Source organism: Monodon monoceros, unplaced genomic scaffold (assembly GCF_005190385.1).
Source record: "Monodon monoceros isolate NGI ecotype Baffin Bay Population unplaced genomic scaffold, NGI_Narwhal_1 Super_Scaffold_16, whole genome shotgun sequence".
Classification (NCBI taxonomy): domain Eukaryota; kingdom Metazoa; phylum Chordata; class Mammalia; order Artiodactyla; family Monodontidae; genus Monodon; species Monodon monoceros.
The window spans coordinates 95,053,102-95,064,810 of NW_021703772.1; the positions used below are offsets into that span (position 1 = coordinate 95,053,102).

Consider the following 11,709-nt stretch of genomic DNA (forward strand, 5'->3'; position numbering starts at 1 on the left):
GTTGATGGATATTTGGGTTGTCTCCACTTTTGGGCTATTATTGGTAATGCTGCTATGAACATTTGTGTACAGGTTTTGTGTGGACATAGGTTTTCAATCCTCTTGGGTATATAACTAGGCATGGAATTGCTGGGTCATATTATACAATAACTATATGTTTAACATTTTGAGGAAGTAGTGAACTGTTTCACAAAGCAAATACACTGTTTTACAATCCTAGCAGCAATGTATGAAGTTTCCTATTTCTCCACATTCTTGCTAACACTTGTTATTGTCCGTCTTTTTTTTAAAAATAAATTTATTTATTTGTTTTTATTTTTAGCTGTGTTAGGTTTTCGTTGCTGCGCACGGGCTTTCTCTAGTTGCGGTGAGCGGGAGCTACTCTTCGTTGCAGTGCGTGGGCTTCTCATTGCGGTAACTTCTCTTGTTGTGGAGCACGGGCTCTAGGTGCGTGGGCTTCAGTAATTGTAGCTTGCAGGCTCAAGAACACAGGCTCAGTAGTTGTGGCACACGGGCTTAGTTGCTCTGCGGCATGTGAGATCTTCCCGGGCCAGGGCTCGAACACGTGTCCCTTGCATTGGCAGGCAAATTCTTAACCACTGCACCACCAGGGAAGCCCTGTCCGTCTTTTTGATTATAGCCATCCTACTGGGTATGAAGTGGTATCTTATTGTGATTTTCCCTCATGATGAATGATGTTGAAAATTTCAGGTGACTACTGGCCATCTGTACACTTTCTTTGGAGAGATGTCTACCACATTCTTTGCCTACTTTAAAATTGGGTTGTCTTTTTATTGTTGCATTGTAAGAGTTCTTCACATATTCTTCATCCTAGTCAGTTATCAGATATATGATTTGCAAATATGTTCTCCCATTCTGTGGGCTGTCTTTTCACTTTTTTGATGATATCCTTAGAAGTTTCTTTTGTCACTTGTGCTTTTGGTGCCATACCTAAGAAACTGTTGCCTAATCCAATGTCACAAAGGTTTATTCCCACATGTTTTCTAAGAGTGTTATGGCTTTAGCTTTTACATTTAGGTCTATCATCCATTTTGAGTTAATTTTTGTATATAGTGTGAAGCTGGGGCCCAAGTTCAATCTTTTGCATGTGATACTGTTTGTCGAAAAGATTATTCCTTCCCTGTTGAATTGTCTTTACATCTTTGTTGAAAGTCAATCAGCTGTAAATGTGAGGGTCTATTCCTTGATTCTCAGTTCTATTCCATTGATCTATATGTCTATCCTTACGTTTGTACCACACTGTCTTCATTACTGAAGTTTTGTAATTGAGAAGTGTGAGTCCTCCAACTTTATTCTTCTGTTTCAAGATTGTTTCAGCTATTGTGGATTCTTTGCATTTATGTATGAATTTTAAGATAATTTTTAAATTTCTGCAAAAAAAAAAAAGCCAGCTGGGATTTTTGATAGGGATTGTATTAATCTATAGATCAGCTTGGGGAGTATTCTAGGATTGGCGTTCATCCTTTTGCTGTCAAAATGTGAGAATGGGTCACCTGGGTAAATTTCCTCAGTGATTCCCAACAGTTTTGAGCATCAAAATCCCTCTATAATGCAAAACATTACTGTTGACTGCTCAAAGGATAAAAATTGTACTTTTAAAATTAATAGTAACCGTTTATTGCCTAAGTACATAAGGACAAAAACTATTATGAATTTGATAATGATTTTATGTGAATTTGTCAGTTCATAATAACATCTATATATAATTCAGAAATCATAAGGCATAATGTGGAGAGATGTGAAGTACTCTGTCTTAAGTCAATGTATGGTGTAATTATGGAGTCTTTGTACCATATGCAAAATGACTCCCATTTTGAGAACCTCTGGTCAACATAGAAGTCCTTCTTAGGCAGCATTCCATCATTCTGTACAGAATGCCTCAGCCACAGAAGAAGGAAGCTTGGCCAGTACTGGCCCCTGAGAACTAAGTAACAATGCCAATTAGCCCACAATCAACCCAGTTCTTGTGATGACTTGATTTTCTTGTGGGGGAAGGAAATCCCATACTGAGTTGCTGCCCCTGCTGTCTTGGGCCGACCATGCTGATTGCCTCACCTGGCTTTGGAATCCTTGTTCCCAAAATGAGCCAACAATTGAGCTAATTGGCAGTAATGCTCAGATGAACAAATCAGCCACAAAGACACCTTAACATTTTTACTTTGATAATTCCAATTACCAGTCTTTATAAAAATAGAAAACAAGCAAACAAATCTCATGAGAACATTCTAATCTTTCCTGCTGCTGCCAATTTTCTTTATATTTGGAACAAAGTGAAGAAGTGAAAAAAATTCTTTTTTTTTTTTGAGTCAAGGAGCTCTACTGAAGAAAAAGAATGATGTACATTGATTGCTTACAACTGCCCAGAAAGACGTTTGACGTTTTATTCTCTTTTACTTGGAAAGATCCATTTTGCCATATTTTAATTGAAAGGTCACTGATTTTAGAATAAGAATATTTAAGCTCAAGTCTCAAATCCCTGTCTTGCTGGTCTCCGTTTCTTTGTCAGTTATAAAATTAGTAATAGCTAACTTTTGGATGTGAGAATTAAGGAGAAACTTGAAGAGAGTAGTTTAATAATTTAAGGATTGTTTTTATCATTAGTGCACTATTTCCACATTAATAATAATGTACCTGCTACTTCATGAGATTCCCAGACTCTTCTAGAGGGCCATCTATTTCCAGAGAGGCATAGGTCTATGTGGGTTTCCCTTCCTCTGGAATGAGGGGGCTGTGCACATTCTCAGGAGTGTGCCCAATCACGGAAGGCTCAGGAGATACCAGCCCCCAGGAGCTCCTTTCTGATGGCAGGAGTGGCCAAAGGCTGTGGGCCAGAGGCCCATATGTAGTGAGACCAAGACAGCTAGGAGAGAGAATGTCATCTACCAGAGAGAAGAGCATACACTTTTTCTCCCTCTAACTTCTCACTTGTCCATGTAACTGATATTGCTTTTAACTCCGTGTGCCCTTTGGATCCCTGTATTTTCTTTTTCAGTATCAACTAACATTTTCTAGACTTCTGGCTTGGTGCAAACTATTTGCCTTTGTGGAAAATAATATATTTTGAAAGATTCACTAATAAAAAAATCCCTCTAATTTCCCCTTCTTTTCTCTCTTTTCCCCCTTCTGTACAAGCCAGATTCCATTCTGTGTTCATTGCCTCAGGAGCAGCTTGAAAGGGAAGGCTAGCCAGTCAGTCACTGGCTTCGTGTTTCTGAAGTCTGACGCATGAGCAAGAGTGGGTAAGGTGCCCTGGGTAGGGTTGGGGGATAATAGGAAAGCATGAAGATGGAGGAAGTGGGAATGCCTCTGAGGGAAAATGCCCAAGGTCAATAGCGAAGAGGTTCTTTCCCCTACTCTCCTACCTCCAGCTACAAAAGGGTCCTCTGGGCTGAGGGTTAGGCTCAGAGGGAAGAGGGAAGAGCAGAAAATCAACAGGTCTGAGAGGGCCATTGTGCACCTAATTTCAAAGGCAGGGTTTGGGAGCCCATGCAGCCACAGAAATTTTGGGGAAGCTGGAAGCAGGGGGTTTTTTCAACCTTCCTCCATGGCCATAGTCCTGGAGGCTGCAAGTGCCTAGATTGGTTATGTTTGAGCAGGATATCTCACAAGATGGACCACAGAAAGCCTGGATGAGAATCTTGTGTCTCATTCTGGCTCAGAAAATTCACAATGGGTCAAATATAGAACAGAGAAGTACAGCCCCAAAGGGGCCACATGGACAAGAATCTCAGGACGTGCACAGGTGACTGAGGACCAAGTGGGGTGAGGCACATTTCGGCCAACACCTGTGACTCAAGGACCAGGAGATGCCTCCCTCTACCCCCATGCTCATGGCCTTGGCACTAAGTAATCTCTCTTGAATTAAAAACACCACCCTGGACAAAGGAGAAGTGGATCCCCATGATCTGAGATTACATCTTTGCCATCCTGGCAGGATGAGCGCTCAGATAAAATTTAAGTTGAGCTAAATAAAATTTTGTAATTCTTACATATTTGAGTCGGTGGAATGAAATTCATACCCACCACACCATTCTTTGTTGATTCCTTGTATATATCCTACTCTACTTAGTGTGAGTCCTTTGGGCGGGATTAATTCTGGTGCAACAAGTATAATTGAGCCTACAATTTCCCTGGCCCTGTATTAGGTGCAGAGCACACCCCTGTGACTGAGATATGATTGGTGGAACGAAGCCTCTAGGAAAGCCCAGGTAATCCCTACCTCCTTGGGCAATCTCCAAGCTCTCCTGATATGTATGACCTTGTGAATCCTATCCACTTAGGTGTGGGCCAGATCTAGTGACTCACTTTTAGCAAACAGAATATTGCAAAAGTGATGGGATGCCATTTCCGATATTAGGTTACAACAAGACTATAATTTCCATCTTGTTCATTCTCTCATTCTCTCTTCTGGCTCATTCTGGAGGAAGCCAGCTGCCATGTTGTGAGTTACCCCATGAATAGATCCATGCATAAAGGCACTGATGTCTCTGGCCAAGAGCCATTGAGAACCTGAGTCCTGCCATCAGCCACGTAGGAGAGCTTGGTGTCTTCCCATGTTGGACCTTCAGATGAGTCAGCCCTTGTTGACCCCTTGATTGCAGCCTTGGGAGGGGCCCTGAGCCAGGGACACCCAGAGAAGCCACCTGGATTCCTGACCCTCAGAAATTATGAAATAGTAAATGTTTTCTGTTTTTAAACAGCTAAGTTTGGGGGGTATTCATTATAGAGCAATAGTTATAGAGCAATAGTTAGCCCAATAGTTATAGAACAATTCATTATAGAACAATAGTACATGGTCCTTGCCCTCCAGTAACTCTTGCTCTAGGATGAGAATTTCTTTGGAATGGGCATCCATGGTAATCAATTAGAGCTGGGCATAATGGCACGGATTCTGTTAATTAGGTTTCAGGTGGTGAGATGGGAAGGAGGGAAGACGCAGATTGGTGAACAGGCAATAATGGCTTTTGAAGTCTGTGATGGACTTTCTCTAGCCAAGGCATTTTCTTTAATTACAAAAGTTCATTTTCTTGGAATGACAATATTTGCATTTTCACTTAGTGAGTTGGCAGAAGTTGGAGAAATAGCATCGCTTGGTAGAGAAAACAGGGTTGTTCTGCTATTGATTTTAGATCAAAGCAACACCTGATTTTTGGGTGTCCACACTATATATACACACACACATATTCTCATATACACACACGTGTGTGTGTGTCTCATATACACACGCATATTCTGCCCTAGCCTCCACTGCATAGGCCTTTACTAAGGGCATCTTTGCTAGGAGGGACTGCCTGTGAGTGACATCCTTAGTCTCCATCACTTCTGTGATGGGGGGAGCTGAGTCAGTGATTCTCATCAGCCATCATTTACAGTTATAAACAATTCAGGTGCTATTTTATTGAAAATGGAAGGGGGTGGTGGTGGAGGTAGCCATGAAGGAGAAATTGGACAACAACCTTTTCTCCTGAAAAGTCTCAACTTAGCCCAAACCTTGGGAGCAGTGCAATCTTTTTGATTCTGCTACTTGTAGCTGAGGATACCTAAGCCACTATGAGGGTAAACTCCCTTCTCATCTCAAATATTGTATTCTAACAAAAGCAACCCTGGACACCTAGATCATTTTCCTCTGATTCTTTCCCTTGGGTGTCATCACATTGGAACATTATTCCTGGTTCTTAATTTTAGCAGACTTTAGAAGAAAAGACACTTCAAACTGAAAGAGGGCATTGAAATCAATTATGAACCAATCAGCTTGAAACAGTTTCCCTCTTCTTTTTCTTTTCCCTTCTGTACTGGAAAATCCCCACTCACACTGCATTTGGGTGCAGGCAAGCTGCTCCAACTTTCTGATAACTGCCTCAAATGTCAGAAGTCAGAGGGACTACCAGCAGTTGGGCCCCATTTCTGCAGAAATACCACTGAGTTATATGGAATTACACGAATCTTACTGGAATAGCTTACATTTCATCTTGTCAGCCCAACTGGCTTAGGTTACTGCTTGTTATATGCGATGTTTTAGAGATAATCCATTCCTGGGCACAATGTGTATTTCGCCTGCTGAGTATTCACTCCTTTGTCTTCTGTTTACAGCACTCTGACTTTCTAGGGGGAAAATCGCACTCTTGGTCCACATGATCAGGTGGAACTGCTCCCACCCTTGGCTCTGGAAGGGGGCATAGGACCTAGGTATGAGCCATCAGAGGACTGTATCACCTGGACCCAGTGATTGGTTTAGGATGGACATGTGACCCAACCCAGGCCAAACATAACCATCGAGACTTGATTCCCGAACTTCCCTTAGAAGGGTTGGAAAAAGCATGTTCTGTTTTGGGGTTGGTGCTATAGGCAGCCCTCTTAGGATTTCAAGGGGAGTGACTGTTAGTGAGTGGAGACAATATAGAGGAAAGGAGATCAGAGAGAAAAAGGAGAGAGAGAGAAGTTTTGTGAGTCGATATATTTTTTTATGTCCTCTTTTTTGTTGTTGTTGTTTTGTTTAAACAAATTTAAGCTGGGTTTCTGTAATTTGCGGCATGATGAGTCTTGAGTAGATGTCAGGGAACAATCTGCATGGTCCCCTCACACTCTTGATGGATATGCCAAGGACTCAAGGCCCTGACTGATCTTTTCTTGACATGCTTTTCAGGATTGTGTTTGTACTGAGCAACCTGAGGGATGAGGTAACCTCTCCCACAAAGAGCAGGCTTGCTTCCATTTGCTATAAAGGTGGCAAATCCCCCAAATTCAGTGCTCCTTTCTTGCAACACCACCCACTATGTGTGCAGAGATTCCTTTGGCCCACCTGTGTGCGCTGGGGCACCTGGGGGTGGGGACAGGAGGAACAGACACAAACGAACAGAATGCTCACACTTTCCTGACTATGACCTTAGTCTCTGACCCAGGAGTCTTGTGTCTTCTGCCAGCATCCGTGAAAAAGTAACAGACTAACTTATTAGCTTGAAAAGTAAGGTGAAAGTCCCAGACCCTTCACACTTGTTGACACTGTATAGCTCCTTGGGCTTCCCTGGGCCAGGGCAGGGTGCATGGCAGCTTCACTAGGGGCATGTGCCTGACAGGAACACAGACTGAGTTGAGTCCTGGCTCTGCCACTGACTGCCTTTGTGATTGTGAGCTAGTTGCCTAACCACTTAGGCCTTTTGGGTTCTCCTCTGTGGAATGGGGCTACTACTGCCAGTCACACAGACTTTTTCAGGAGGACTGAATAAGAAGATGACTGTAGTGCACTTGACACAGAACCTGGCATAGAGTAAGCTCGGCAAGGTTAACTATTATTAACTCCTTGGTAGTGGCACTTAGTACATTAGGTTAAGTGAAATAAGTCAGTAAGAGAAAAACAAATACCATATGCTAACGTATATATGTGGAATCTAAAAAAAAAAAAAAAGGTACTGATGAACCTGCAGGGCAGCAATAAAGACGTAGACATAGAGAATGGACTTGAGGACACAGGGTGGGAGGGGGAAGCTGGGGTGAAGTGAGAGTAGCATCGACATATATACACTACCGAATATAAAATTGTTAGCTAGTGGGAAGCAGCAGCACAGCACAGGGAGAGCAGCTCGGTGCTTTGCAATGACCTAGAGCGGGTGGGATAGGGAGGATGGGAGGGAGGTTCAAGAGGGAGGGGACATGGGGACATGTGTATGCATATGGCTGATTCATTTTGCTATACAACAGAAACAAACACAGTATTGTGAAGCAATTATACTCCAATAAAGATCTGATACAAAAAAAAACTAGGTTGCAGACAGTTTGAGGATAAACTTTTTAAAAAATAAATTTATTTACTTAAAAAATATTTCCAAATATTTTCTCATTATAAAAAAAGTTAATTGTTGAAAAATTGGGAAATACATATCAGAAAAATGAGAAAAGTTTTAAAAAATTATAATTCCACAACCCACACACTTCTTAATCGCATTTTGGTCAATATCTAGCTAGAATTTTAGTGTGGGTGTGTATTGTATGTGTCTTGTCAAGGCAGGGTCATGATGTACACACTGTTTTGTTGTCTGTTTTTCCTCACTTAACATACCAGACCATCTTTGCAGTTTATACTTCTTTTGTAGCTTTCTATTAAAAGTTATTACAAACTAGTAATATAAGTGAAAGAATGAGTAGCATAGAAGTTATTAGGAAGAGGGATAAAATGAACACCCAGGACCTCACCATGTAACTTAAGCAGGAGGACATCCCCTACACTGTTGAGGCTCCTGTGTGCCCCTCCCTGATCAGATCATCCTGCCCCATCCCCTTGATCTCAGGAGAACATGATCCTGAATTTCTATTTATAATTTGTATTTATTTATTCCTATAATTTGTATACTTTTACCATGCATGTATATATTAATAAATACAACATCATTTGGTTTGCTCACTTTAGATCTTAATAGACATGGTATTATGCTGCATGTATTTTCTGTGACTTGTTTTTATGCTTGGCATATGTCTCTGAGACCCATCTGTGTTGATGCCATTGTTCATTAATTTTTCAGGGATATATGGTATTCCCATGTAGACATATGCCATGATTAAGTCATGATTAAGTATCTGGCTAAGTCACCAAGGCAATGGTTTGGTGAAGGATGTCTACCTCCCTTGACAGGCGCTTCAGACTCCGGATGGGGGGTGGGAGTCCCACCCTGATCCAAGCCATTTGCTCCCAGGACAATTAGAGGTTTCCCAGCACTAAGCAGAGTGACCCAGATGATATAGGTCCCAGGGCATAATGTGGAGGAGATCCTCAAAAGCACAGAGGAGAAAGAGAAGGGTTGGGGGTTCAAGGTTATAGATAGAAGACAGTCTGGATGCCATAGGTGGACTGTAAAGATTCCACTCGGGGAAAACGTAGAAGAGATAAAAACATTTTCCCATAAGGATAAATGGCTGGAGATGTAGTACTGAACCAGCTAAGATTAGTCTGCCTAAGAAAAAGCATGGAAAAGGTCATACAATTTAAAACAACCTATGTGGGCTGAGTGTGTGGGGAAACTGACACTCTCTTATGTTACTAACAAGAGTATAAATTAGCAAAACGTGCATGAGGGTAGTTTGGCCAAATCTACAAAAATGTAGATTTAAAATGTACCTACCCTTGGATCCAGTGATTAAATTTCTAGGAACTTATCTTATAGATGGGTAAAATTATATACGTAATTAGTTATTGCAGCATTATTTATGATAATAAAATATTGAAACAATTTAAGTGTCTTTCTATAGGGAATTAGATAAATTATGGTTGATCCATCCAATGAGAACAGTGTTGCTGCTACAGAGGATGAGGTAACTTCTGAGGTACTAGCCACTTCCAATATCCAAGTGTATTTGCTGTCTATGAATAGAATATCCTTGGTTATGGTCTTTGCTTCTGGGGATCTGGATTGTAGGGAATAGAGATGGGGAAAAGATATATTATTGCTACCTTTCTATGTCTTTACAATTTTGTACCATATGAATGTATCAGTGAGCCAAAGAGTAAGTGAAATAAACATAAAAAGAGGTGAGAGGCTGCAGTCAAAATGAGGGAAGTAGAGGAGTGAAGAAGATGCAGGTACAAGCTGGAGCTTTGAGGAGAGGCAGAGGGATTTGCCCTGAAGGAGGGATTATCAGAAGATACGATGGTGAAGAGGATTTTTGAGAAGTTTTGCAGACTGTTGGGGTATACGGTCTATGGCCAAGATGCCCTTTGCCCAAGGAAATCTTTACACTTCATAATGCAACTTGTGAAGTTGGATTCTTTTTCTCTTTTTTAATGTGTTTTTGTTTTGTTTTGTTCCTTTAAAGCAAAAGTTCTAAGAGTGATAATAACAACAGTAAAATCATGATGTAATAATAACACCAACAATGAAGGTTGGTTATTATTTTAGCATTTAGAGTGTGACAGCCATTGACTAACACTTTCCATGTCTGATCTCATTTAATTCCTATATCAGCTGTATGAAGTTGGTGGTACTATTATTCCCATTTTATAGATGAGGAAACTGATGCACAAAAATATTAAGTAAGATATATTAAGATTACATAGCTAGGAAGTGATAGCATTGAAAGGTGAGCTCACTTTGGTCTGCCTTCAAAGATTGTGCTTTTAACTACTTTGCTATATTCTTTTCCTAATGAATGAGTCATTTGTTAGAAAGTGTAGTAGCCTGAGGGTGTGCGCATGCATACACCCACACCTACACCCACACACACACACCACTCATCTAACTTCAGATGTTAACTGTTTACAAATATTTATGGGCCAACTTTCAGGGAGAGCTGGGATAAGAAAGAGGAATCGATGCTATGATCTTGTTCACCCAAGAAAAATCTAGAGATATTAGGACAATAGGCAGGGTAGTCATTTGCCAAGTGTTAGGAAGAAAGATGCCTGCAAACTGACAACCAAGCAGGTGTTGCTACCATTCCTATTAGGCCCCTGGGAATTCCCAGAATGTGAGGCTGAGGAAGAAATCAAATAAATAGTTTGCTGACTCCACTAATTTGCAAAAGTATTTTCAAAACTCCAAGCAGATTGCCCACTGTTCAGAGGCCATCAGACTCTAGGTGATCTTTCAGAGATAATGCGTTAACCCAAAAAGCTCTTACAAATCACCCCAGAGCTAATATGAGCCAAGCTATTTCAGCTCAAATGGGGCATGAAGGAGCCAGTATGTTCCCTGGAAGACTCATTCTTTCTTCTTTACCCTTACTGTTCCAACAAGGCTGATTCCAGTGAGTCTCTGAGAATAATTCAAGGCTTATTTTCTCCAGAGGGAGCTGAAGTAACAACAGTATGTTTGCTACCACTGAGGGAGAAAGTGTATTCTGCATCGTTCCCCACCTTAAGCCTTGATTTGTTTAGACAGAAAGTTTCCAGTCAGCTACTCATATTCCCACCAATGCCAACACTGTTCGATTCCGGTTTAGAAAGAAAGGACACTCCAGATTTGCACTGTCAAATGCTGTAGTCACTAGTCTATGTGGCTATTGAGTACTTGGAATGTGGCGGATCTAAATTGAGCAGTTCTGTAAGTGTAAAATACACATCATGGTAGTTTGAAGACTTAGTATGAAAACAAGAATGTAATATATCCCAAAATTTTACACTGATTGTATGTTGAAATGATAATATAGGCAGTCCTTGCTTTGCAAGACAGTGCAGGACCATAAAAGTGACTTTGTCAGCCAAAACTACACAAATGGTTACAATAATCAATGGGGGGGAAAGTATGATTATCACGTGACCTTTAGTGCTCGCTTTGGCAGCACATATACTAAAATTAGAATGATACAGAGAAGATTAGCATCGGCCCTGTGCAAGGATGATATGCAAATTCATGAAGCATTCCACATATTTAGCATGAGAAAGGAAACACTCACTCCAGTCCAGGAAGTGCTGAGCGTCCCATACAGGATAAACCCAAGGAGGAACACGTCAAGACACATATTAAACAAATTGACAAATATTAAATACAAAGAAAAAATATTAAAAGCAACAAATAATATATAAGGGAACTCCCATAAGGTTATCAGCTGATTTTTCAGCAGAAACTCTGCAAGCCAGAAGGGAGTGGCATGGTATATTTAAAGTGATGAAAGGGAAAAACCTACAACCAAGAATACTCTACCCAGCAAGGCTCTCATTCAGATCCGACAGAGAAATCAAAAGCTTTACAGAAGCAAAGCTAA

At 40.9% G+C, this 11,709-nt stretch overlaps 1 non-coding gene across 1 annotated transcript; it reads left to right on the forward strand.

Moving 5' to 3' along the window:
• Nucleotides 1–11,270: 11,270 nt before the first annotated feature.
• LOC114897370 lies at nt 11,271–11,377 on the forward strand. The gene has a single exon (XR_003794094.1). It is a non-coding gene; the product is annotated as a U6 spliceosomal RNA (small nuclear RNA).
• The last annotated feature ends 332 nt before the right edge of the window (nt 11,378–11,709 follow it).